The sequence below is a fragment of the Coffea arabica genome, chromosome 8e (genome assembly GCF_036785885.1).
Source record: "Coffea arabica cultivar ET-39 chromosome 8e, Coffea Arabica ET-39 HiFi, whole genome shotgun sequence".
Taxonomy (NCBI): Eukaryota; Viridiplantae; Streptophyta; class Magnoliopsida; order Gentianales; family Rubiaceae; genus Coffea; species Coffea arabica.
In genome coordinates, this window is record NC_092324.1 from 34933623 (window position 1) to 34961303 (window position 27681).

A 27681-nucleotide genomic window follows, 5' to 3' on the forward strand; every position below is an offset into this window, starting at 1 on the left:
CGGACACTTGTGAAGACAGGATCGGACGTTCGATAATCATTGCGCAATTTCGGATGCATGAAGAACTCCATCACCGGACGTCCGAAGGAAATAAGACATTCCCCCTAACTCACTGATTTCGATCGGACGCAATCGGACATCCGATAGGATCCTTCAAATTCGATGAAAGCTGTTGGACGCTCACAAAGACAATACCGGACGTCCGATAGAATTGATATATTTCTTCTAATTCATTGTCTGCTTTCGGACGCAAACACCAGACGTCCGATAGAATTAAAGAAAATTGTTCAAACTCACTGCCTGCTGTCGGACGCATACTTCAGATGTACCGGACGTCCGATACTCCCAACGGCTAGTTGACTCTTCAGCTATTTTCTATCCGTTGGAAGCATTAATGAATCACTTTTTTGGTCTCCTATAAAAAAAGCATGGTCAGAAACTTCAAATAACTTTTGCACACTAAAGATACAAAAGATATAGAATAGTTTTAGTGAGAAAACACTCTCCAAGGAAGATTTGTAGTCATGGTGGTGTGAAGTTAATTGTAAGCTTTTCATTTGTGAGTGAATACTTCAATAGTGTAACTCTGTGAGGGTTATCCTGAGCGATAGTAAAATTTCCTAACTTGACCAAGTGGAGATTGGGGCAAGGAGGAAATGAACCTTCCTTTGTACACAAGATTGGTTGTATTTCATCAATTTGAAGAAGTTTGTTTGAATTGATCTACAAGTTCAAGAGGAGTTTGGTAGTCAATTGGTTTGCAATTCTTCCCTTCTTATTTATTTATTGTTATGTTGTGATCCTTAAATTGCTCATCTTTTCTACTTCTCTCAAGTGATATTGTTCATTCATTGATTGATTTATTGTATGATCACTTAGAAAAGAGGGTAAATTTCATATTTAGCAAAAAGTGCCCATAACTTGATTAGTTTCATAATCAACCTAATTCATCCCCCTCTTAGGTTGTTTTCGATCCTTACAATTTCACTAATAATTTCACTTTTTTCTCAACCACTTGTGAAATTTCTTCTTCAGTTACAAATTCTTCAACTTTAAGTGTACCTGCAACTTCTACAATTTTTTCTTTCTTTGACTTATCAAAATATTCTTTTTCTTCTTTTTCATCACAAATTTCTTCTCTACCATAAACCAAAACTTATTTGGAAACTGACTTGAGATTTCCTAATCTAATATGGAAACTAAACATACAAAACACCAAAACAAGAAACTAATAGGATTAGGAAACTAAATACTGTGACAGCCCCACCTCATCCTAAGGCGAACCAAAGGGGTCGGCGGACCGCCTGCCCAACTCTCGCCAGGACTGCGGAGTCGACTTTCACAAACCGTATAGTATGCGCGATAGGACCAAAAGCAAACAAATAAATGAAACCACCAAGCTCCAATATCACTTACCAAATCAAGTGGTGAAACAAGATATCGATTAAACACTCACCAAAGCCATAGAAGCATAACATCTCATTGAATACACTTAATAGACAAGATTAAGTATTTATACATGTATTTACATCGGAGTCTTCAGCATTTTAACTTGAATTACAAGCCAAAGTGTTCATACTGGTCAAAATACAGTTAGGATTTCGATTACAAAGGAGCTTAACAAAATAACATATATATTAGCTCGACCCCTTTCTTCCAAAATCGTGATTTCAAAGTTTGTCCCCTGTAAGGAAAACAAAGATAATGGGAAGGGGGTGAGTTTACGCTCAATGAGGTACCAAAATAATAGCAAGTAAGAATCTTGGAACTTCATATTTAATTAGTCACATATGCAAATCAAATAAAGAAATAAACAAACACCATAGATAAAAAGGATACGGGTAGCTCTCAGGAGCCAAATTCCCATTTGCTTCACCGAAATTTGATCGAAATAATAGTTGACACTCCGTCAACTTTCCAAATAAAGTAACCAGTCCAGTCCAGTAGAGCACCACTTTACACCAAAATCCGTCTACCAAACTTACCCCTACCGGGCCCGAACACCTCAATAGAAACAGAAGTGGTAATACTCGAGTATACCGAAATCAAGGGTCTCAATACCCAAAGATCCCTAGAACAAACTACTGTGGGTCGTTATCTAATCGACCAGGCCTTTGCCGGCTCGACTCGAGTAACTAGTCACAGGTTTTGAGCTCAGAGGTCACAGAAAAGTCGTTGGATACAAGCCTCCAAATGACGTCAGAACAGATACAGATACAGATAACAGATCCAAATTCACACAATACATAGGCATACAGACAGATAAGAGAACGAGTGTGATAAAGTGCTCCCTCGTTTCAAATAGAATGAATAGATAGTACAGTCATTCATATCACAGATTGCATGTACAGAAACCAAATTAAACAACAAATGAGGGGAGTGGTACACTCACCAGTTCAAGTAAAACAATTTCAAACGTTCCCTCTCGAAATACTTCCTGGATCACCAGCACGTCCTAGAATGATCAAAGTAAAACAATTATGGTTCCTATGGGAATGACATTCACAAATGAAACTCAACTATGAATCGTATGCCTAACCCAGCGAATTACAAATGCAAGGGTGCAAAAGCGGGATTTTGGAACGAAAAGTAACGAGAGGACCTAGGGTTTGAAAGACCCAAAAACCCTTCATTTCTACCAAACGGCAACTCAACTTAAAGGAACCAAACGGCCTAGAAAATTGGATGACATTTCCCCTAAATTTGCTTACTTTTCCAGCCATCATGGCTTCATTTTTCCTCAAATCAGCCCCAATGTCACACACCAAATAATCTCATTTCAATAGCCATTCAATAGGCTCAAAGTGGTACAAGTACAAATTCAAGCTAGGAAAATGTCCGGAAATGAAGTTTAAGTCAGAAAACAAAAAATAGATTTGACGTTGTTTTGCATAACGGACACAACTGAGGCTACACTTATCGGATTAGGGTACAATTTATACCGTTTCGAAGCTAAGATAAAGGCCTACAACTTTGATGAAGACCACTCAGTCCAGTTTGTAGTGTAGCTAGGTTAAAATTGCAATATACGAAACCAGAATCTCACAAATAGGTTAGCTAACCGCACTATGGTTAGACGATAATAACTCAGGCTACCGAAGTCCGATTGAGATGTGTCTTATGGCATTTCGAAGCCAAGACACATACCTACATTTCTTATGAAGGCCTCCAAAGGTAAATAATGCATTTTCAGAGTAAAAAATTGAAATCTCCACGAAGACAGAAAACTGTCCGAGAAACAGGGCTTATGGATAGTCAAGGGTATTTCGGTCATTTCACATGGTACAATACTCCGATGGAGGTGAAATTTTACAGGCAGCTATAAAACATCATTTTCTACAACTTTCATGTTTTGTACTAAGCCTAATTCAGCCTCTAACATGGTCGAATAGGACCGGGCAGAACAGGGTATCTTCAAAACCGAAAACTGGAATTCATGCAGTCCAATGCTAATTTTCTTATTTCTGACTTGATTCACTACCTCAACTTCCTAGACAAGATTATAACCATCATATACCATCTAGAAATACAGTTGAAAACCTCAACCCTAACTCAAGAACATGCACCATGTCCATCCAAACCATCATAACAGAAATTTAAAGCATCAAAATTGGAAATTTGTATCACTTGTTGGAATTTTCTATAACTACTACTGAAATCATGAAATCTACCTAAACAAGCCATAACTTTCACTTGTAAACCAATAAAGAACACCAACATGAACTAATACCAACCTTACCTAGCATTAGAGAAGCACAGCAACCCCTTGGAAGCTTGAACCACCAAAACACTCCACCCCAAGATAGCAATCCACCTTCCTAAGCAATTTCTATGGGTTATTTAGTGAAGCTATTGGTTAGTTTGCAAGATTGAGCAAGAAATCAAGAATCCAAAGTTGAAACTTTTCTTCTTGAACCTCCCAAGAGCTCTCGGCCCTCTCTCTCTTTTTTTTCTTCTTAATTTGTGGCTTTGTTTTTCATTTACTAACAATAGAAGATATCTCGGCCCAATGGTCAACTTAGACTTTTTCTCCACCAATCAAATTTAAGCTTGGGAAGATCCTAGAAGCTTTGATGTTACTAAAGATCTTACTTTGCTAATCCTCACACTATGACCCCAACTTCTTTTAATCTTTACAATTAACTCCATAGATCACTAACTTAATGAAATCCACAAGCTTAATTACACCTCATTAATCTACTAACCACCTAACCATTATAATTACCTATAATAAAATATGCATTGTCATACATAAACTCAATTACATAATAACCTTTTAGTCACAAGTAAAACTAGGGTTTTGATTTAAATTTAAAGTGTCCAAATAAAAAAATATAATGTTTGTCAAACAAAACAAAAGAAATAAATCAAAATTTTAAAAGAACGAGGGAAAACATTGTTCTAAAATTCGGGGTTTCACAAATACTAAGATAACTTGGTTTAATTTTCTACAAACTAGAATAACATTGAAGACCTTGTCCAAAACTTTATGGAGTTGATAACGTATAAAAAAAGGTAAAATAATAACTAACAGGTAATAATAAATATTCATTTACTAAAACCAAACTTACCAAGAATTCTTGATACTACAAAAAAAATAATTAGACATACATAGGGAATAATGTTATAAAAAATTAATTATGAAATTGTTATTTAATTTCACATAATATAACTAATATATAAAAAATTAAATGTAATGGTAGTGCTCTCAAATAAATTTGGAATGTCATACATTTTTTGGATCGAACAATTAAATAGTGAAAGGCATTATTATTTTTTAAAAAAATTAATAGTAGTGGTTTTGCTCTCAAATGTTAAATTTAAAAAAATTACTATGTTAACTGCAAAAAACACAATATATTTAATCAGAATGATATAAAAAATTAATTACTCAACTAATAAAGACTGGTATTTAATAAGAAATAAATGAATTAAAAGAATACATATTTTATAAAGATTAACTTATTGTATTTAGACAAAATGTAATGAGTATTAAAATATAAAATGTAAGTGTCAAAAAATAAGGATACAAAAGTAATTGCAAAAGGCTCAAAAGCATTTATTTGGACCTTTATGAACCAAAGGATGAATTAAATATAAATCCAAAGGACATGACACATATTAAGTGCAAATAACTAATAATTTAACTAATATATTAAGTGCAAACCTCTGTTCATGAAAAACAGGACATGATATATACTCTGAAATAAAGTAACATGAGGACATAATTTAACTAATAGATAAAAAAAAAAGTTAAATGCAGTGGTAGTGGTCTCCAATAAATTTGGAATGCCCGAATTTTTTTAGATCAAACAATTAAATAGATAAAGGCATTATTATGTTAAAAAAATAATAAATAATAGTAGTGGTAGTGCTCTCAAATGTTAAATTTTTGAAAAAAAAATTGCTATATTAATTGCAAAAAATGCAATACATTTAATCAGAATGATATAAAAAATTAATTAATCCACAAACAAAGAATGGTATTTAATAAGAAATAAATGAATAAAAAAGAATACGTATTTACAAAGTTAAATTTAAGGTATTTAAACAATATGTAGTTAGTATTAAGATATAAAATGTAAGTGTGAAAAAATAAGGATACAAAAGTAATTCCGAAAGGCTCAAAAGCATTTATTTGGGCCTTTATGAACCAAAGGACGAATTAAATATAAATCCAAAGGTCATGACACATATTAAGTGCAAATAACTAATAAAAAATAAAACAAAAAATGTAACTAATACATTAAGTGCAAACCTCTGTTCATCAAAAACAAGACATGGCATATAATTATGAGTAAAAAAACAAAAAAAAAACCCTCATGTTACGGAATAAAGTATGCAAATACTATGAAATAAAGTTACATGAGGTATTGACAAGAAGAAGAGTAGAAGTACGCAAATCAAATCAACCAAAAGTATTTCTTTGACTTTGAAGCAGGTAATGAAAATCGGAGGTGAAACGTGCTTTGTCATCATCACCATTGTTCTTGGAAGCAGTCACTATGAAGCACTCACTCCTAGAACTAAAAGCCTTGTTCAGGTACAGCATTCTACCTAAAACAGGCTCCTTGCAAAGCAGAATGACATAAATCCTCATACTTCCAGCTAGGGCTCCAGTTCATTCGAGTAGCTTGACTCAAGCTCACGTGTAGCTTGGTTAGTTGTTCGACTCAAACCCAATCAATACTGAGATCCAGTCGAGCTTGAGCTACTCAATTGGAGTTGCAAGTCGAACTTGAGCAGGAATCACTACAACAAAAATGGCTTTTCTTGACATGCCTATAAGGACACTTGTTGGTTTGTGTCATTATAGTATTTCTATTATGACAATTATTATCAACTCAATAATATATGCTTTAATTTTTTTTATTTTAGCTGATATAAGAATAATAATGTACCTTTAGACTACCTATTATGATATTTGAGAAAATGTGAGATATACCAAAAAAAGAAAGAAAGGCACAAAACGACATCGTAGTGAATTGGTGGAAGATTCATTTGCTCAAAGCTTTTGCCGGCCAAAACACTTGGTATTTTGCTTCTTCTTATCTCCCTCACAAGAAACACTGGCAGAGAAAGAAGCCAAAAAGAGGAAGGGCAATAGCAGGAGGATTCCACACATAACCTGCCCCATCCAAATACACTTTGGACCCCATGTCATTTTCCCTTTGTTAAGCCAAAGGCTCGAACTGCTACTAAAAAGTACTGCATCAAGTACAATCCATCTGTTGCTCGACAAGTTTCTGCTTTCTCTGAGTTTCCAAGTGCAAAGAGAGCCCTAGTTCTTGATGTTCTTCTGGTGGTGCCCATGTTGATTCAGAGGATTTTGTCTCCGGGCCAAACTGGCCTCGGGCTCAAACTCACCATTTGGGGGTATAATGCTCTGTTTGTGTTTTTGGTAGCCTGCTTTGCTTATGGGCTGGGCTGTAGTGTGCTCAGGAAGACTCCCTGTGACGACCGCACTTCCCCCTAAGGCGAACCAAAGGGTTGGCGGGCCGTCTGCCCAACTCTCGCCAAGACTCACGCAAGCATTCTAATCCAAATCCTTTCGAAGAATAACCTAATCTATTACAATCATGAAACTCCCAGAATAGACCAATTTCTAATGCCACATTAACTTCAGAGATAACAGCATTTGAAGATAGCCAATCGACGGCTCTTAAACACCTCACGTGTTAATTACCAGGAGTAAAGTCATACAATCCTGGATAGATAAATACATACATCCCTAATACAAACTTACAAGCCAAACACTCGAATTAGGTTTTACACAATTCCCAGTTTCAAGTAGCAATCCAAAATGAAAAGTACATTATGTAAATTGTAGCACAATACAACCCACAAAAGCGGAAATCACGAGGTTCAAATACATTCATACGAAATATAAGTAGCTCAGATATCTTAATCGTCACGACCTGTCAAGGAAAACAAATAAACGTGGGGTGAGCTAAAGCTCAGTGGTGCCCCAAAACATGCAGTCACATAAATCAAACAGCGAGTAATAACTTAAACAAATTGAACAGTTAGGAAAGCGTATAACAGCACAAGGTAGGATACAGGGGCTCTCAGGAGCCATTTTCCTCGCTTGATCACCATTCATCGTAGTTGACCCTCCGTCAACTCTCACTACTTATAGTCCATGTAGATCCTCTTATTTTTACTCCTAACCCGTCACCGTTCTTACCCCTGTCCCGGACCCGAACACCGACTAAGGACGCAGTATACTCGAGATATACCCGTAGAAAATTAGGAGCAGTATACTTGAGTATACCCTCAGGAAATTGGTCGAGGGATTCACCCAACGACGCAACTACGTTTCGCGGTTACCAGGTCAGGATAAGAGGCCCTCCCACCCTTAAGGTGTGGTACATTCCCCTGCCTAGTGATTTAGTACTTGAGATAGGATAAGAGGCCCTCCCACCCTCAGGTGTGGTACATTCCCCTACTCAGTACTTAGCACATGAGATAGGATAAGAGGCCCTCCCACCCGCAGGTGTGGTACATTCCCCTACTCAGTGCTTAGTAAATGCAAGCAGAAAATTTCACGAAAATATTTCAAGCAAGTCACCACTCGAAAGGCTAGTGCGATAAAGTACACACTGCTCACTTCGATGGATCAGAAAACCATTATCCAATTATCACATATCAAGTCAAGAAAGCACTTAAATCAAGTAGAAATAGAACAAGCAGGGACACTCACCAAGAGTGAAGTTACTGATCAAGTTGGGAATCAAAGTCTGCGTCCTCGCTAAACCCTAAAATACCAAATTTTAAAACTATAAGTTGGCTATACTAGTTCTAGGATTGCGTAGGAAAAATTATTCGTAGTATAGCTAGTTTATTTTCTTGGAATAAGTCAACAACCATGTAGTATTAAAATTAGTAAAATACTTTGTAAAGTTTCCTTAATATTACTTTTCTTGTAACAGTGTTACTAAAACTAATTTACGTGAAATAATGTTTCTTGCCGAACAAGCTTTCTACGCTTTTAGCTAAAGTTAGTAAAGACTCGCATTTTGTAACTTTTCCTATAGACAACTAGCCAGGGACCATTTTAAGGAAAGAAAAAGGAAATAGAGCAAGACTTAGGGTTTTAGAAACTAGTGAAATCATTTTCTAAAAGTAATAAGGCTAGTTTAAGCTTAAAGGAAGAAATATCGAGTCGGCAAGGTTTAGAAAATCCCTACACAAAATTTCTAACTTTAACATACAATACTAAGTTTTGTCGTACCATACTAGAGTGAAGATATATTTAAATAGCTTGCTTAAAACTTTCTCAAGTTCACAGGACCAAAATGGATTCCTTACGATTCCGATTTGCAAGCACGTAATATTTCAGATTCGTCAATATAGCAAACTAACATTTCAAATAGAAATCTCACTAGGCTTCGTCAATCATTAGCCCTAGGTTTCAATAGATTCATTTCAAATCAAGAATAAAATAAATGACCAAGGCTTCGTCAATCATTAGCACTTGGTTTTGGCAAGCTCATATCACATCTTAACTAAAACAAAATGAAGGTAAGGCCTCCAAGAAATTCCAGCAATTAAATGTCATCACCCTTTAATATTTATAAAATCATTCAAATGGCCAAGGGCTTCATCAATCATTAGCCCTTGACAACCATCACTCACTTCCAACCACAATTCAATCAAGAATTCAAATCACAAATAAGCTAAATGTTCGATCCAGGTCAAAATTCAGTTTCATGAAGAAACAGGACATTTAAGCAGGACAGTCTACTTTGAGGAGTCACGGACAGCAGTACACATGGAGGAAAAATATGAAATTTCTACAGAACAAAGGTCCATGACTCTAGTTTCAAATGCCACTGACGGCACCTTAAACGGATTTTCCTACACCAAGATATAAGTATTTTACTGAGACTGGTCAGTGAAATCCGAAAATCTGAAAACTCATTTTTCATTTGTGCAAAACTCCTTTTTCTCTTTTAAAACCATAAGACTTTTATTCAAACCATCCATACCTTTAAGTATGACGTTCATACCAGCATATACCAAGGCAAATAATGCTTAATTCCAGTAAATGGTTCAGCCAAGAAATCATATATATACTAATCTGTCATCAGCTAAGTATAACAATCATCAATTGGCAATTCAACATACGATTACTTCCTTAATTTCCCCTTTGTTAACACTAAATGGACATGCAGAGGATGGTTATTAAGCTACAGAGTATCTTTAGCAGTGATATATAAAGTTTACGGCCAAGGAAGTCGAAGGCAAAGTTGGTCCAGGTTCTAATCCTCTCCCTCGGCCATACTGGAAAAATTTCAGCATTTTGCTCCAACATTTTTTTTTTTTTGTTCAATTCAACCCACAACTCAAGTGTTTCATATCTATACCTCTTATAAGACTTTAAACAACGTATTTCATGCATTTCCAAGCATTATGCTCCAAAGAAAAATTTCTTAAGCAAGCTGAAATTCCAACTCAGCTCTCAGCTATCACCAAAATTTCCAGCAGCTAATGGTTCATAAAAATCCAAATTTTTCCTCGGCTGAATCATTGTTTAAGTATCCAAACTAACATGCAAGGTTACTGAAGGAAGTTACTATCATTTCCGGTTTAAAACAAGTTCGGACAGCAACCACAACCTTCACAAATCCAGAAATTCATGCGGCTCTTCTCGGATGGCTTACATGCAGCAGGGTTTTCTTTGTACATTTTTATTTCTTGTTTAACCGAGCTAATGAGCTACATGCAAAGCTTAATCATCTAGTCTTAAGTTAGATAAACACAGTCGAAAGCTCAGATTATCAATTTAAATAGATTACAACTGAAATTCAGATTTCTGGTTCACAAAAAAAAATCCATTTCACTAAAACAGAATTTTTCCAGGTTCCTGATTCCATCATCCAATGGCATAACTCAACATGCATGTCCTTAAATATTTTATCTTCACTTGGATAATTAGGATCATAACCTTAGATTGTCGAAATTAAACAAATTAAGTACAGCATCTCTTAATCAGTCTCGGCAGCTCAATTGTGCGCACATCAGAAATTTTTTTTCTTCTTTTTTTTTTTTTTTTTTTATCCGATGGTTTAAAAATCAACATGCAAAGCTGGAACTAACTTATTCATCTTGTCTTAAGTTAGGGAGACACATCTTTAAATTCAGATTGTCACAGGGAAGCAAAAATAAAACTACATTTCCAAACCAGTTCCTCGGCAAAAACATTTTCATCAAAACAGAATTTTCTAGTGTCTTGAATTCATCAACCGATTGCACAAGCAACACATGCAGGCTCTGATATGTCTTTATCTATTAGTAATTAACCTAGTTTAGCCCAGCAATTACCTCAGATACAAGCTAAGCCTACGCACAAGAAGTCTGGAATTTCTTTCTTCCTCTTGGCTCTCACGCACGGCTTGGAGGGTTGGTTGCGGTTGCAGTGGTTGCGGCGGAGAACTGGTTGCAGCTGGTGGAGATGGAGGTGCAGAATGGTGAAGCTCACTCACGATTTTCTCCCTGGTTTCACTCCAGCTCACGGCAGAACCAGAAAATTTTGCAGCTCACGGCTTTCCTTCTCTCGGTTTGTAGAGTGCGGCTCTCCCTCACTCTCTCCCTTTGTCGACAATAGCAAGGCAGAGTAGAAATGCAGTGGTGGTTTGGAATATGAAATGAAGAGGAAGAGGTATGGTGCCGCTGTTTTGAGAAGAGGTTGAGTGTTGAGATGGTTAAAATTCCTATTGGTCGGATGGTGCGGTGATTGTAAGGCTGTCAGAGGGATTGTTTGGTTTTGCATGGAAATGTTGTGGTTGTAAGGGCATTTTAGTCTTTTCACTTTGCTTCCTAACCTCTACTTAAATTCTCAATTCTAACTTAATTCCAAAAATTATCCCCAAGTGTGATTTGAAAGCCTAATTATACACTAGTATACTTAAACCATTTTTATCGAATATTTATCGATTACAATTTAATATTAAGGTTCCTAGTAATTCCTAACATTATTTAGCGATTAAATTAGTTATCAAAATTTCCAATTATTTCTTCTCAAGAAATAGAGTTAGTCTAACTCGAAATTTATCAATTTAGTAATATAAAGTCAAGTGAAATAATAATTTAATACAAGTGTGTCAGTTTGCACATAAAAATTATTTTTACGCACTTATTTAAAAACAATTAGATTTAATGCTAAAGTTTATTAAAGAATTAAGAATGCAAATGAAATATGCACCGATGTTTATATATATTTTCAGGGTTCTCACACTCCCCACTTGCCTTTTGTTGCTGCAGCGGCTGGCAGACAAATCGATTAAAATCCTCATCTCTGGTAAATATATCGCTTAATTGGAATTCCCAGATTCCATAAGGAATGTTTGCTCTCCTCTAACTGATGTTCTAGAGTTTAAATCCTTCTTTTGGTGTAGAAGTCATGTTTGAGGAGTTGACCATGTAAAATGTTGCAAAGAAATGTTCATTGCATTTCCATTTTACTTCTGCCTGTTTTTTGTTGAAAAATGTTATAGTTGCAAGACTAGCGTATTTAGGTCAATTGAGGAATCTAAGTTGCAAAAAAATCTAAGTTGACAATATCCATGAGTAATAGTTCATGATTTGAGTGCATTTGTTGTTCAGCTTTACTCCTCTCGGTTGTCTACTTGATTTGTGTGACTATTTTGTTATGGATTTGTTGCCCATAACCTGTTTGATAAAATGTCAAGTAGACAACCGAGAAACTGGTGAATCTTAGAAAAGTGATTACAGATAAATTTCATGTGACCAGATACTTCGTGTGAAAGAGTATTAAAAGGATACATGTTGACAGGCCAGTGAAAGAGAGAAGCCTAGTTTATTCAATTTGAACTAATTCACTTGATTTAATTGAAGCATCTCTGCTAACTGCTACTGGAATTGAGCACTGTTGTCCTTACAGATTTCTTCTAATTCCTGCTTAAGAGGAAAAAAAAGGTAACAACCAGTTCTTAATTGTGATACATGGTGAAGAAGTGACAGTAAAGTCTTGCGGCTTTTGCCCCAAAACAAAAAGAAAAAAGATTTGCAGATATTTGATCCCCCATTTGTCGACAGACTCTTACCTTTATTTCAGTTTTATTTCATTATTTGTTTGCAGATATCTAGGCATGAATCTTCTTTGTGCCTGTGAAGTTCGTTGCTAAAACGTTTCTTCCCATCAACTGGTGCCAAAGAAGAGCACTAAGGAAGGCAGAATAGAATTTAGCCAGAGAGTCATAGTGATGCCAAGAAAAGAATAATTAAACCAACCAATAGAATGATAAATGCTGTTGACTAACTTTAATTGGTTATATAAGTGGTATCATTACCTATAGTAATCTGGATTAGGTACAAAAGTTGTGGTATCGAGTAAGCCGTAGTTTCCCCCAATCAATGACGGCCTGCAGTAAGCCTTTGTATCATAACCAATGACTGACTATTGTGATTAAAGTAATGTTTTCTAGCTCATGGTTAATCATCCATGGTATCATTTAAGCCGCCAGTTGAGATATATTTCTGCAACTTTTATAACATTTGAGATCTCATTTGCATGGTACAGTTATCTGCTTTGACTAATGTGGACTAGTGACCATTGCAGCAGTTATATTTGTAAAATGTAGGATATGTATGGAACTTAGTTATTCTGATAAATATGCAGTATTCCTCATCCTTTGGCAGTATCCAAAATGTCTAGCGTCCAAGTTACTTTTTCTTTGTCTGCCTTGGTTGATGTCGTGCTTTTGAAACTGAGGAGTTGTTTTTCCTCTTAACGTTCATTCCTGCAACTTTGTCACTTCTGAAATGGATTTGCAAGCATGCGATTTATTCGAAATCTGCCATTTCTTATCCGAGGATGGGTGCTCATTTTATTGCTTCCTAGACTTTTAGCATTCTTAGATGATTTCACTGGACAACACTTATGTTGGCCAAGTATATGAGCCTAAGGACTGTTGCTTAATGACATCAGTTTAAATGGTATTATATGCACTTACTTATATTGTGGCTTTTCTGCAATTTTATTGCTAGCTATGATGATCAAATGATCCCGACAAACTTTATGCACAGGTGGAACTAGCTGAAGATTGATGGGTATTCATGGTTATGACCGAAGGCTCTCATTTCATTGGAAAGTTTGGAAGCTACTGCAAGTTCTTTCTACTTGTTAGGGATGAGAATCTTTTACTTTGTGCACAAGAGAATTTTTCAAGTTTGTACTTGTTAGGGATTTGCGATGTTATGTTACTGACTTTTAGTTCAATAAATTATATTTGAGCATTGACTTTTGCTTTTAAATTACTATATGCATTTTGTTCTTTGGGATAATTTTACAAGTCCTTTGGCTTTTTGATTGATGGAATGTATAGCAGGGAGCACTACCTGCAGGTTGCTTCTATATCAAAAAAAAAAGAAAAAAAAACTCCTGGCAATTAAAAGTGTCAACATAGAATTCGATATCCTAATGTTGTACTATAGCTATCTTGACACTTTCAATTATCAACAAAAGGAATTTTTGTTGGCAGATGGGATGTTATAACAGCATAGTTTTCCTGACACATTTGAATACTACGAGCCTATCCCCACATTGGAAGGGACAACACTCCTCTGAGGTGTGAGGAAAGGTAAAGTGTCAGGTTAAATTATTTATATTGCTACCTTTGAATGCAGTTAAAGGTCATTTTTGTTGTAGTGAATAATATATGCTCATGAGCTCGACGAGCTCTAACGAGTGCTCGCGCAAATATTTAATTAATATTTTAGGAATAATCAAATGACTTCTTTGAGCTATTTGTTTTAAATAATGATGACGATAACCAGCTTCGTTATAAAATTTGTGAATATTGAATGAGTCATTTCAGTAATCGAGCTCGAGTACTGCTGGATCTCCAACGAGTTAAGATTGAACCTGGAATACAATGCTTCAAGTTGAGCTCGAGCACATTATAATGAGCTCGAGCCCAAGCACTATGTATGGCCATCGAGCTTGAGCTCGAATATCCCAATAGTCGAGTTCGGTTTGATTCGATATCACCTCTACTTCTAGCTTTCTTCCTTCCTCAACTAGAACCACAACTCCCATGCAAATAACAATCACGAGGACGACGAAAATCACTCCCAAAGTTCCTTAGCCACATTATCTATTAGTTTGATAATACTACTGCCAAGTACAGCTAAAAACGTGATTCTCACATATAGGTAAGGTTGATGATGAATTGATATCTAGGTGAATAATACAAATAAGAGGTCAAGATTAATGCATGCAAGAAATTTATGGGTGAATGTGCTTTGTGTTTCAAGACATAAGCCTAAAAAAAGTGTTTCATGAAATAAACTCCTGCTTTCACTATTTGCCTCATAAATCGCATTTTGATTTGGTAGTACTATTATGTTTTCCTCGGATAGAATTTCAACAGTTCGGTGGCTAAGTTGGATGAAGAGACAAAAAACTTCAAAGACTATGTTGTCATAATAAGTCATTAAATCACAGTAAAACGTACAAGGGCAGATTCCACTTTTTCTTTTCTTTTTTTTCAAATTCCACTTTGTACCCATTTTAAACTTTTATTTTGAATACTTTGTATTCCAAAGTTAATAATTAGAGTAGCATTGCACCTCAGAATTTTCATTTGAGACGCCAACACGCTAATGCCATCCTAAATTATCAAATAATATCAAACATCTTTAACAGGACTGTACGAATAATTTGCAACCCTATACTACGCTACTCTTATCAATGATGACAATTGGCAACAACCTATAAGAATATGAAAAAAAAATATTATTTGAGTGTCTTTCCGTATTTCTTTCACCGTATGCAGGGATGGGGCGGATAGACCTGGCATTACAGTTTGGAAAATGTTAAATAAATTCGATCTACTTAAATAATTAACCATTTTTTTTAAACTGTTTTTTTCAACAGGATAAGGGCGATACCTAAGGATTAGGAAGGAAATAATAAGTTAACTTAGGAAAAGTTATAATTTTGAGTTTATCATTCCTATATGTAACCCTCGTGTAGGGTAGATGGTCACTGGAACCTATCACAATATGGGTTGAGTCTTCGTGGATATTCACAATTTAGAAAAACGGGTTAAGATAGTTGTCAAATATAACTGTGTTAAATGATTTACGATTCAAATTTAGCTAACAGTGCAAATTTTGAAAATTGTATGGCTCAAATCATGTCACGTAATTTTGATAAAATCGACATATACAGGCCCATGTAAATAAGATGTACCTAAATATAACATGGATATTACGAAGTTGTTTTAATAATTTGTGCCGCTCTCTTACTTATTATGCAGTAATTATAGAGATAAAACTCTTTTTTCTTTCGGAGGTAGAGATACATTAAAGCTCTTAATTTCAAGAATTCTTCCTAGTATAGAACAAACAAAAGCGAGAACCAACTTCCGTTCGCGTAGGGAGTTAGATGGACCTAAATGTGCCTACTGAATATTTAGACTTGTATGCCTTGTTCGGCCTGGCTTTTGGAAATTTATAGCACCGTGGACTAAAAGCTTTTGGGTTCTCCAGCAGTTCAACCCGATACTGTATGACAATTTAAATAGATGCTGAATTGACATTACACATTTACACCGTCGTTCGGACAAACCTTGGGTAACTTAACAAGATGATATGGGGCGATTCGTACCACAATTGATTGTTCATGGGGTTAATCGTGCACCTTGGATGCCACAATTGTTTGTTCAAGGGGTGACGTGCACCTTACATAGTTCAAAGGCACTATGTAATTAATCCAGCAAAGCCGCATGTTTTAGTACTCCTATTTTGCAACTTGAGCATAGAAAATGTTAGTTTTTTTTTTCGGTGAAAAAAATTTGGATGGATTCAACTCTTATCATCACCACGATCTTGGATATATTGTCAGAGCCATCAATCACGTGTAATGTTCTTACAAATTGGCCACTAACATAATCCTTACTTAGCAGTGAAATTTGAACACGTAATTTTTCACTAGAAAGTAATCTGTTCGTACCAATTGAACCAACTTGTATTAACATTTCCAAAAAAACGTTAGATGAGCTTTGGCTATTGTTTGTTGGGTGTATAACTATTTTAATCTACACTAGGAGAGGAACTAATTAGGTCAACGAGGGTTAGAGGGAGGAAATCCCACTTTTAGATTAAAGGGGTATACTACTACACACCCTTTGAATTCTATCGTAAGTACAAAAATTCGAACACCTAATGTGCAGTTACCTAAGGCGAGCTATAATTTAGTTGGTGAATCGCCTAAGGCGATTTAGTTTGCTAAATGGTCTATTAGGTGTTAGGAAAACAAAAATGTCATCCGCGGTGTGATTTTAATTTTCGGAAGCTATCATTATTCTATATTTCTATATTTTAGGCATTTCCAACCCCACGATTTTAGACACTTTTACGAATATTTAGAATTCCAAATAATAGAACTAATGATTGAGGAAGTTTTATATGCATTTGTAACATTCAACGGAGACAAAATTCTATGTTAAAAATAAGGCATCAAAATCCAAGCAAGGCATTAGCAAATTTTTTTTTTTAAAAGTAAGTGAAAGGTCTTGAATTTAGAATTTTTCACTTACCCTCCTTTTTCGTACCACCAAACTCATCATTCTCCCAAGGTATTAGCAAGTTCAAATGTGCAAAAAGAACAAATGCTAAACTTTTGTTTAATCTGCTAAAAAATTCAATTAATTGGACACATGCAGAACATGAGCAGACACGATATGCCATACAACGGAAATAAAAGAGAATATGTTTCACTAATACATCCAAATCCCATTCTTTTGATTTGCGATTAATTCTTTTCAAGTTACATCAAACTCTTTACGAGAAAAACTCTTTCAACATTGTCATTTTTATTTTTATAAATTTTAAATTCAAAACTTTATGATTAAGGAATGCAAGCCTATTTCCACTAACATCGACATCCTTTGATTCCAAATCCCATTCATGAACCACGAGGAGCATTCACATGCCGAGCAAAGGTTCATTGAGCCAAGTCACGGGCCGACACGAAACCTCAAATATCACCATCCCAGAATACTCATTAAATAATTGGGTTAATTTCAAGGCACGGAAGATGAATTGACATATATTCTTTAAAAACTGAGACCATGAAAAAAGTTACACTCTTAGGTCCCCAATCGATCATGATTCATGAATGGCACCTCAAGTTTGTGTTCCACCTCATCGTCCACCAAGTTTGGGGTCTCTGTAATTGTGGACTTTGGTCAATAAAAATTAATAAACAATATTTTAATTGTTCTAAGTGATAGCCATCGGATTAGGATTCACATTGCATGTAATTTTTTTTTTTTTACTTTTGGTCCTATCATGTGATCCACGATAATTGAATGCACAAAAAACATGAATTACCTTATTCCCTTTCTTTAAAACACCATAGACATTCGAAACCTTCATGCGACAAAAAAAAAAAAAAAAAGATCAATCCAGAAAACAGTAGATCTACGCATTGCACGGCAGCAATAAAAAAAAAAAAAAAATCCTTTGAAACTTCAAACATAAGAATACACGGCTTGCACGGTCACACCGCTCCCTTTCTTTAAAGCACCATAGGATTTCGTTTTTTCTCATGCGTCAAAGAGATTAATTGAAAAAATAGTAGATCTACAAGATCCAGTCAATCGTACACCAATAATCTAAAACCAATTGTAATCCTTTAAAACTTCTAACATATCAAATTATTTGCTTCAAACTTTAACGATTCAGATTCAAAGTCTGATATTAAAGCTCTGATATCACTTGTATTTCCAATTTCATAATATCATATATTTGATTCACAATCTGATATTGAATCTCTGATACTAGTAACCTAGTAGGCATTACTCATTAGCATTTGTTTTAACCTGACAAAAAAGATTACTTTTGTTGTAGCACAAATTAGAATTTAATTTTTACATTAAGACCTTGCTCATAAACACTCTAAGACTAGCCATTTATGCTTCGAGTTCCAAGTGAAATATTAATCTGTCTCTTATGTCTTAACTCAACCTTTCTAATAATCAAACATTTGCAAATTGTACAATTTCTCTCCACCTTCTCTCTAATCTCAACCTTCTCACCGCCCGTTCTTCCTCCATATGAGGGAGATTTTGGTTTTAAGTCAAAGTCTCTCTTTCTCTTTTTTTTTTTATTTTATGTTTAATAAAGTTTCTTCTATGATATTCTAGTGAGAGTTTTTTCTCTCATAATATTTACTACTAAGAGTTTTCTTTTGTTCTAAGCTGCTCCAATGGGAGTCTTGTTTATATTTTATTATTTTTTCTCAGATCTAAGAGTTTTTCATATCTATTTAATAGTTTTGCAATTTTTTGGGTCATCTTGTTTGATCTTAATATCAATTTTGAACTTGAATCAATTTTGAGGGAATAGACATGTACCATGCACAGACATTTATGGAACAGATTTTATAATTTTTGTGATTCACAGTATAATTTTTCTTATTTGGTAACTCTGTTAAATCTAATAATTTTTTAATCAGATATATCTTTAATATGTTCTATATATTTTTTACCATTAGTGAAGTTTTCTTTGTCAATCAAATTATGTTGAGCAATTTTCAACTAACTTGTTAATAATATTGGTTTCTATTTTATCAAAAAGAAATTCTACAACCTACACAATTGGAATGTCCGGCCCAACGAATCCTCACCCATAGTTCCTTGTGGCTAATTTGAGGCGTCCGAGTTTTATTTCCATGCATATGGTAGAACAATTTATTGCGATGGCCAACCCCGAACATAAGGGTGGCGGGCGGCCGGGGCAGCCGTCTCCCAAAAATTTTCAAAAATTCTATATGGAGTATTAAATTTTAATTTGAACTCTATCATTTTAGATCCTTAACAAGTTTTTTTATTAGTTAATAAGTTTATCTCCTTTAATTTCTCTCTAAGAACATGTAATTTTTCTTATTTTCTAACTCTATTAAATCTAATGATTTTTCAGATTAGATATATTTGTGATATGTTCTATATATTTTCTGTCATGAGTGCATGTTTCTTGTGAACGATTTCTAGCTACTTTATTAATAATATTAGCTTTTGTTTTATCAAAAAATATATATACAAAATTTCGTTATTATAACCTTAATATATTTAGTGTATCCTTATATTAATTAAGGTAAGGAAACAAATAATTGACAAATAAAAGGAAATTTAATCATATTTTTTATACGTGATTGACTTGATCAATTAGTCAAAAGCTAGCACCTAAATGAACAAGTAAGAATCAATATTGAACTCATTTATCTCTATCCAAACACAATCTTTCAATAAGAGTTTATTTCAAATTATCTCTATCCAAACACAATCTTTCCCGAAGTTCGTTGAACTCATTTCAAACATTCATTCTTCCCAAAACTCTATTTTTTCAAGGCAAGTCTAATTTTTTTTTTTTTATAATTCCTTTATATTTTGATTCATAATCACTCATTATCTAGACATACACACTTATTTTAAATTTGAGATTTAGATTTTTTATTATTTTTAATTTGCCAATTGTTCTTATTCTAAATTTATATTTTAAATTTTTTTAATTTATATACTGTTAATGTCTATTTATTGAATTTAATTAATGTTTATACGATTTTGGTCCATGAGTTAATTTTCATCTTCTGCTTCATGTTTTGTCTCTTATTATTAAAAGCATTTAGTGTTTAGTTATCATCTATTAAACTTTGGTTTTAAAACTTTGATATCAAGTTAGCGTGCATCATTTGTTTTGATAATTTTTTCTTACTCATTGTTTGATTGTTCGCTCCCCTAAATTAAAATTCTGCGTCCGTCACTGGCTAAATTCCATATCCGTCAGTGGCTATGGCGGCTGTAACACCTTTATCTCAAATTTCCAAATACCAAACTTCGTTGTACATAAAATTTGCCGCACTTGTTGAAATTTTGACGACATGTGATGAACAATTTTTACGGCAGTACTGTTGCAGACTTTGTTGTTAAGGATATAATTAAGCCATGAGGAGGCTTGCTAATTGGACTTGGATTTGCGGATAAAAGTGTGGTACGAAACAATTAATTATCCGTCCTACACGACATGTTAATCACATTGATGGTGTTTGCAAAAGTGTAGAAGTTAGGTTTTTATCATCTAATTGCGTTTTTTAGCATGTTTTGCATGGCCCTGAGCCACTGCAAGAGCAGGATTTTTTGTGTTGATAATTTTGCCGACGAGGCTTAGTGAATCCTGATTTGATCGTTTTCAGTATGTCTTTTCTTTTCTTCTTGTTTTGTTTGGTTTGGTTTTATTTTTTCATTTTTTGTATCTTTAGTTTTGGAGGAGAGCTGGGAGTCGCATGACTATTTTCGATATGGAATCTTTTTTGATAAAAGATAAAATTTCATTCCATTAAATAGCACTAATGGCAGAAAAAACACCGAAAATGTCACAAAAACATTTAACCTAAAAAATTACTCGATTTAACAGATTTAGAAAATAATAAAAACTAAACTAAACTCTAACTAATCAGATAAATTATGAGCAGCCCAACGAATATCTATACATTTTAATACCATCAAATTTGCTATCCAACTCGTTTAAGTGCAAAGTTGACAATGAGATCTGATGAAATGACCCAAGAAATCATAGATACGATAGATTTGCAAAAAACTCTTAGATCCAATAAACAAACAGCCAAAAAACACTAATTGGACTTTCAATATTTTCAATATGGAACTTGGATTTTAAGTTCATGAAATATTGAAGTATCTGATGCTACTTTTGTCCCAAGTATGCAATACTTGGTAGTAGTTTTTTTTTTTTTTTTTTTTTTTTTGTATCTTATAGAGCTCTTGGGGGGGGGGGGGGGGGAGTAACCCCTATACAATCAGTTCCAAGTAGCTCTAGTAATTCCTCTGGTGGATACCGTAGTGCATGGTAGTTTTCATTTTGGTTGCTATGAAATTTAGATTTGCTCATTCTCTGTTCTTGTAGAAAACAAGAGTTATTTTTCCTTTATAACTCTTTACTAGCTAGCTTTTTATTCCGTGCTAACCACGGAATTATAAATACTTAAAAACAATTTGAATTTTCAAAATAAAGTGACGATTTAGGCATTTAATTTTATGTCCCATATTATATTGAGATTTGGAGTTTCAATTTAGTAAACAATAGCCACTGGATAGCATCAATCAAATTTATTAAAAAATTTAATAATCTTAGAAAATGATTAGAAACATCTCAATTGGTGAAAGATATATATATAGAGATTGATTGGTCCCAATGATTAAACCTTAAGCTTCATTTCTTTGTGTATTATTTTGTTTAACGTGGATGAAAGTTTAGATAGATTTTCCACGTCAAAAGCCGGATAAAATATTAAAATTGTTTACCTTATCCTTTAAACTAGAAAAGAATCGGAAATCATTGCCAGTTCAGCTCCTGAAGATTATCATTCATGTGAGTTTCACATAAGCAATAATGGTCTCAAGGGATTCTTCTAAATTGTGACCACGTGGGAGGATCAATTAATCATATTATAGCGACATTTAAATTTTCTTTATTACCAAAAAAGAGTTTGAAATTTTGAACTAATGTTCCAAGGTATAGCTAAGTGAATTTGATGGCAGGAAAGACTCTAAAAAACCCTCCTCCAACCATTAGACCAACCTATCGTGTACCTTTATAGTGTCATTTCCATTGTTTTTTCTTTTAGTAGTTTAGAAAAGGTGAATTGAGTTTGATTTTTAAAGTTGATTAGTTTCTTATAATTTGAGAAGGAAAAACGTGCCACAAATTAAAGAGAGTACTTGTTGCAAACATATCTTACTATACTATATACACTATACGTTAAGTGGGAGGGAGGGGTTTGGTGTAAATAAATTGTATCATTTAATGTATTGCCTAATTTATCCTTATTTCTAAAGGCAGTTATACCATTTCAACTACCCGAACACACCAAATCTATGAATTAACTACCACTTCTCTAACAAAAAAACTACCACTTTTCTAAAATACTAAAATGCATTTGAACTATTCTAAACTATTACTTTCCAACAAAATAATAATTCTAATCTTTTTCAGTATCTTTTTCTTAGTTGTACATACATTAGGTGTACCTCAACCACTAGTCATTAATAATGTGTTAAGGAAGAAACGAAGTTTTAGTTCCCAATCTTTAGTCTATATGCTGTTTTAGTTCTAAAAGTTTTGGTAAAAGTAAATTTGGTCCTCAATGTTTAGCAAATGTGCAATTTTAGTCCCTAAAGTTTTGATAAGAGCAGATTTGATTCTCAATGTCTCCAATTCAATGTAGATTTAGGACATTTGAAGTTTTTTTCAAAATTATAGACAAAATTTTCGTGTCTAGTTATGCATCCATGAAATTAAATTTCAAAATGAAGAATCAAAATAGTAGCTAACTTTATGCAGCAAGGACTAATAACTCATATGCTAATTAATTAACTAGTAAAAAGAAGAAAATTTTTTGTCTGAGAAATTAAAGGGCAAAGAACCTAGATGGCCCTCAAACTATTAAGTTGGTCGATTTTTTGTCATTCAACTATTAAGTGCATAGTCTCTTGAACTTGTAAAAAGGTATATTCTCCACTTGTTTAGCCAAAGATAATTTTAGAAACCTCTTGGAAATTTATGTTAATATTTCTTTGCATCTTTGAAGTTTCAAAAAATATCAATAACCTCTCCTAAAACCATACTTTTTGTAACAATCTTACTCTTCCATCATTAAAAATTCTTACAATAATCTTGTAACGAGAGAGAGAGAGAGAGAGATATTTTTCACCCAATTCTATCCTTTTTTGTTGTCTTATATAGAATTTTCTACCAAATTGATTATAATGTAAGATTTACATGTTTTGTCTAAAAATTTTCTTTTCCATAATGTTTTGCCTAAAATTTGTTAAAATAGTAACAATAATTTTGTCAATTTATATACTATGATAGTAACTAGTGGTCCTATCTCACTAGTATGGAAATTGAGTGATATTTTTGAAACTTCAAAGGTGCCAGGTGATATTATTATAATTATTAGGGGAGGTTTCTAAAATTATCTCTAGCTGAAAGGGTGAAAAATATACAATTTTACAAGTTTGAGGGGCATAAGTATGCATTTAATAGTTGGAGGCTATAAGTCAACCAACTAGATAGCATAAGGCCATTTAGATTTTTGCCCAAAACTAAAACTAGTCAGACCACTCAGTTCATTGATTCATAACTTATTTTCACACTCTATCCCAACTTATTAAAAAAATTGTAATACTTAATTTTTTTCATATAGATTAACAAAATTATTTTTTTTGTTTCTTAATTAATTAATTATTAACATGCGATCATGTGAGATATTTTTATTGCTCGTTTTTCTTGTTATATTTGCTTAATTTAATAAACATGTGAATGCACTTGACTAATTCTGTCAATAGTTGGAAAAATTCACCAATTAGCCTAAATCTGCTTCAAATTGATAACAATGGGGACCAAATTTGATTTGACGAAACTTTAACGACTAAAATTGTACTAGGTACCAAACATTGGAAACTAGATTTGTTTTTGCAAAAACTTTAGGGACCAAAACTATACAAGTGCCAATCACTGAGGATCAAATTTGCGTTTCCCTCTAACGTGTAATACGAAAAAAAGAATCTACAATACTGTTCAACAACTGAAGCCAGTGAAGATAAAATAAGAATAATATACATAGTTAAGTAAAATTGTTGGATCCTTACATTAGCAATTTAGCATCACAAAGTTACCTTATCTGATGATAATTAAAAGTTGATAAATTTATATTTCTTTTAAGGGAAAGTTAGGTGAAACGTGAAAATGCTGTTCGTTTATGCCAAGTTCCCACCATAGTGACGGAAGGATTGTTTTGTATATTTTCTTGCATGATTGTGAAGAGGAGAAGAAAGTGTCAAGTATGTCTGTAAAAGAAAGAGGCAAGAATTGAAGGAAGAATTTAAAAAGAGAAAGGGATCAAGGGGTCTTGTTTGTTTTTCCCGTTTATTTTGTCAATAAAAGTTACTAGTGAAACTTAAAATCTGGCAGTACCATATGTGATCAATAATGTGAAACTTAAAATCTGGTGTTACTTGAAATTTGGCAGTACCATATGTGTTTCATGTAGGTTTCAACTTACAACTAATTAACAAAATTACAGATTATCGCTCTATAAATTATTCATAGATGAGTATTTACTAAATTCCTACACTGTTTTTAGCAACTCTGAATTAAGGTCAAGGGACTACCTTATATTAAAAAATTGAATTATAGTTGTCTTAACAAATAATAGAGTATCAATTAAAAAATTGGAGTAATGTTTCAAAATATCTATGAGTAGTCTGACAAGCTAATGTAATTAATCCTTCAATACTGTATGGGCAAAAAAATGGACAAAATGAAAAGAACAAAAACTAAAAAAGAAAAAAGAATCATAAGGTGCTTTAAAAACAGTTCTTGAAGTTCCAAGAAAATTTCATTAACAAAATTAGTAGCTCATTAAGAAGATTGAGCTACTTACACACTTACTTTTAGGACATATACAATGTCTTTTCATGTAAACATATATGCTACAGAAGAAAATTATGGTTTTATTTGGTCTCTATTAGATGTTTAACACTTCATTTCACTATCACGGAGAAATGAGAGAGAGACGAACCGTCCATTTGTTGTACAAGACATCTGACTAGTCAACACGGACCAATGTCAATCTTCGTTGTTAATCTCATTCTTTATCATAAAATAATTCTGCAATTCCATCCTAATAACATGTCGATAGACAGATTGTTAAACACTTAAAATAAGGGGGCTTGATAATTTTGACTTGGAGTTGCGGATAAATTAAGTGAGGTACGAAACAATTATCCATCCTACACAACATGTTAATCACATTGATGTTGTTTGCGAAAGTGCAACGGTTAGGTTATCATCATCTAATTGCTCTTTTGAGCATGTTTTGCACGGGTCCGAGCCACCGCAAGTGTTGGGTTTTTTGTGTTGATAATTTTGTCCATGAGGCTTAGTGAATCGTAACTTGAACATTTTCAGTATTTATCTTCTTTTCTCTTTTTTTCTTTTTCCATTTTTTATATCTTTAGTTTTGGAGGAAGGCTGGGAGTAGCATGACGGAACCCTTTTTTGGGTAAAAGAAAAAATTTCATTTCATGAAATCTATACTAATGGTACAAAATACACTGAACATGTCACAAAAATATTTAATCTAAAAAGTCACTAGATTTAACATATTTAGAAAATAATAGAAATTACACCGTGAAATTTTAACAGATCAAATAAATCACGAGCAGTCCAATAAATATATGTGCATGTTAATACCATTAGATCTTTTATCCAACTGGTTCAAGTTTAAAATCAATGCTGAGATATGATGAAATGACCAAGAAATCGCAAAATTTGAACAAGATCTTACCCTAATAAACAAATGAAAAAAACTGATGGTACTTTCAATATTTTCAATATGGAACTTGGATTTTAAGTTCATGAAAAATTGAAGTACCTGATGCTACTTTTGTCCCAACTATGTAATACTTGGTAGATTTTTTGTTTTTGGGGGATCTTATGGAGGGCCCAAGGCCCTATGTATTGCGAGCAAAAAATCTTGGAGTAGTAATCCCTATACAATCAGCTCAAAGTTGCTCTAGTCATCCTTTTAGTGGATCCCGTAGTGCTTGGTAGTTTTCTGTTTGGTTGCAATGAAATTTAGATTTGCTTATTAAACTGGAGTTAATTTTTCGGCACATCTATCTCTTTACTACCTTTATGTTCCGTGTACATGCATGGCACGGAATTCTAAATAATTTAAAACAATTTAAATTATTAAAATAAAGTAAGGATCTAGACATTCAAATTTACGTCCCGTGTTCTATTGGGATTTGAAGTTTGAATTTAGCAAACAATAACCATTGGAAACTATTGAATTTGTTAAAAATTTAAAATAATTAAATAATCTTAAAAATGACACATGTTAAATTTGTTAAAAATTTAAAATAATTAGATAATCTAAAAAATGACACATGTTAGAGTAGGCTGTGCCACTTTGATAGACCTTAGGCGGGCACCCATCTCAAGTGCAATGAAGGCCACCAACCGAGGCCATGTTAGAATATTAGAAAGATTTCAACTAGTGAAAAAGATGTACAAATAGATGCGTTAGATCGAGACATTTACTTTGAGATCTTTATGGAATAAAAAGATCTGAACATCCAGACTATTTTGGGGAATATCAACTTCGAAATTTAGTTCCTTGTCAATAGCGAGTTTTTTGCCACAATAATCTTCTTTTTGAAAATAGTTTCCAAATTAATGCATTTTCAAACTTTATTCCCTTGTTAATCTATTTATTGTCATGTAGAATAATTGTAGTCCCTTTATGGAAAAATAATCATGTGCAGACTTTATCTCTTATCTTCTTTTTCGTTGAGAGGTTCTTTCCTTGATTTAATCTCTTCTTTTCCTGCTCTCCCTCTCTCGTTTTTTTTTTTTTTGTCTTTAGTTTCATCCTCTTAAAATGTCAATAACAACTCTTGGAAACTTATTCATTATTGCACAACCATGAATCCTTAGTGATAATTCAGTTCCTCGAATTTACTTATCTACAATTTCAAAGGTTAGTAAAATTCTTTCTCTATTGTACCTTGTGAAATTTTACGATGTTAGGAAATTTCTTAAATAGTTGTAATTACGTGTAATTTTTTTTTGCCATGTGTATAATAAAATGTCATCACTGAGAATTTTTAGACATCAATTGTTGTAAATTCATGGTTTTTTTTTTCTTTTTTGCTGTTGTTACCATTAACTATCTTGGTTCATATAATATGTTAAATTTTCTTTCTTGGTTCACTATGAAGGAGAGTTTTTTGCATTTCTCTTTCCCCATTTCAATAAAAATTTTTCAGTGCACATTAAACTATAATCATTATTTGCCTTACATGCTTAAGCCTGTCAATTTTAACTTTTGAAAACTTGTTTACAGTGTATTAAGTGAGGAGCTTAATTTTGCCCGATTTTACGAAAATTATCCACAAATTATGAGACTGATGCTAATGGACGAGAATAGTCATCCGCCTTGTGTAAAAAACCTAAATATAAAAACTAAATTCATATTTGTAGATCCTTTTGACCACGAAATATGACGAGTTGCATATGACGAGAAATAAAGAAAGGAACTTGGATAAGACACAATCAAGAAGA

The 27681-nt window shown here is 33.5% G+C and overlaps 1 long non-coding RNA gene across 1 annotated transcript; it reads left to right on the top strand.

Moving 5' to 3' along the window:
* The first annotated feature begins 11704 nt into the window (after positions 1 to 11704).
* LOC140012523 (uncharacterized) lies at positions 11705 to 13761 on the top strand. Its single transcript, XR_011819680.1, has 2 exons — positions 11705 to 11803; positions 13552 to 13761. It is a non-coding gene; the product is annotated as an uncharacterized lncRNA (long non-coding RNA).
* Positions 13762 to 27681: the final 13920 nt, after the last annotated feature.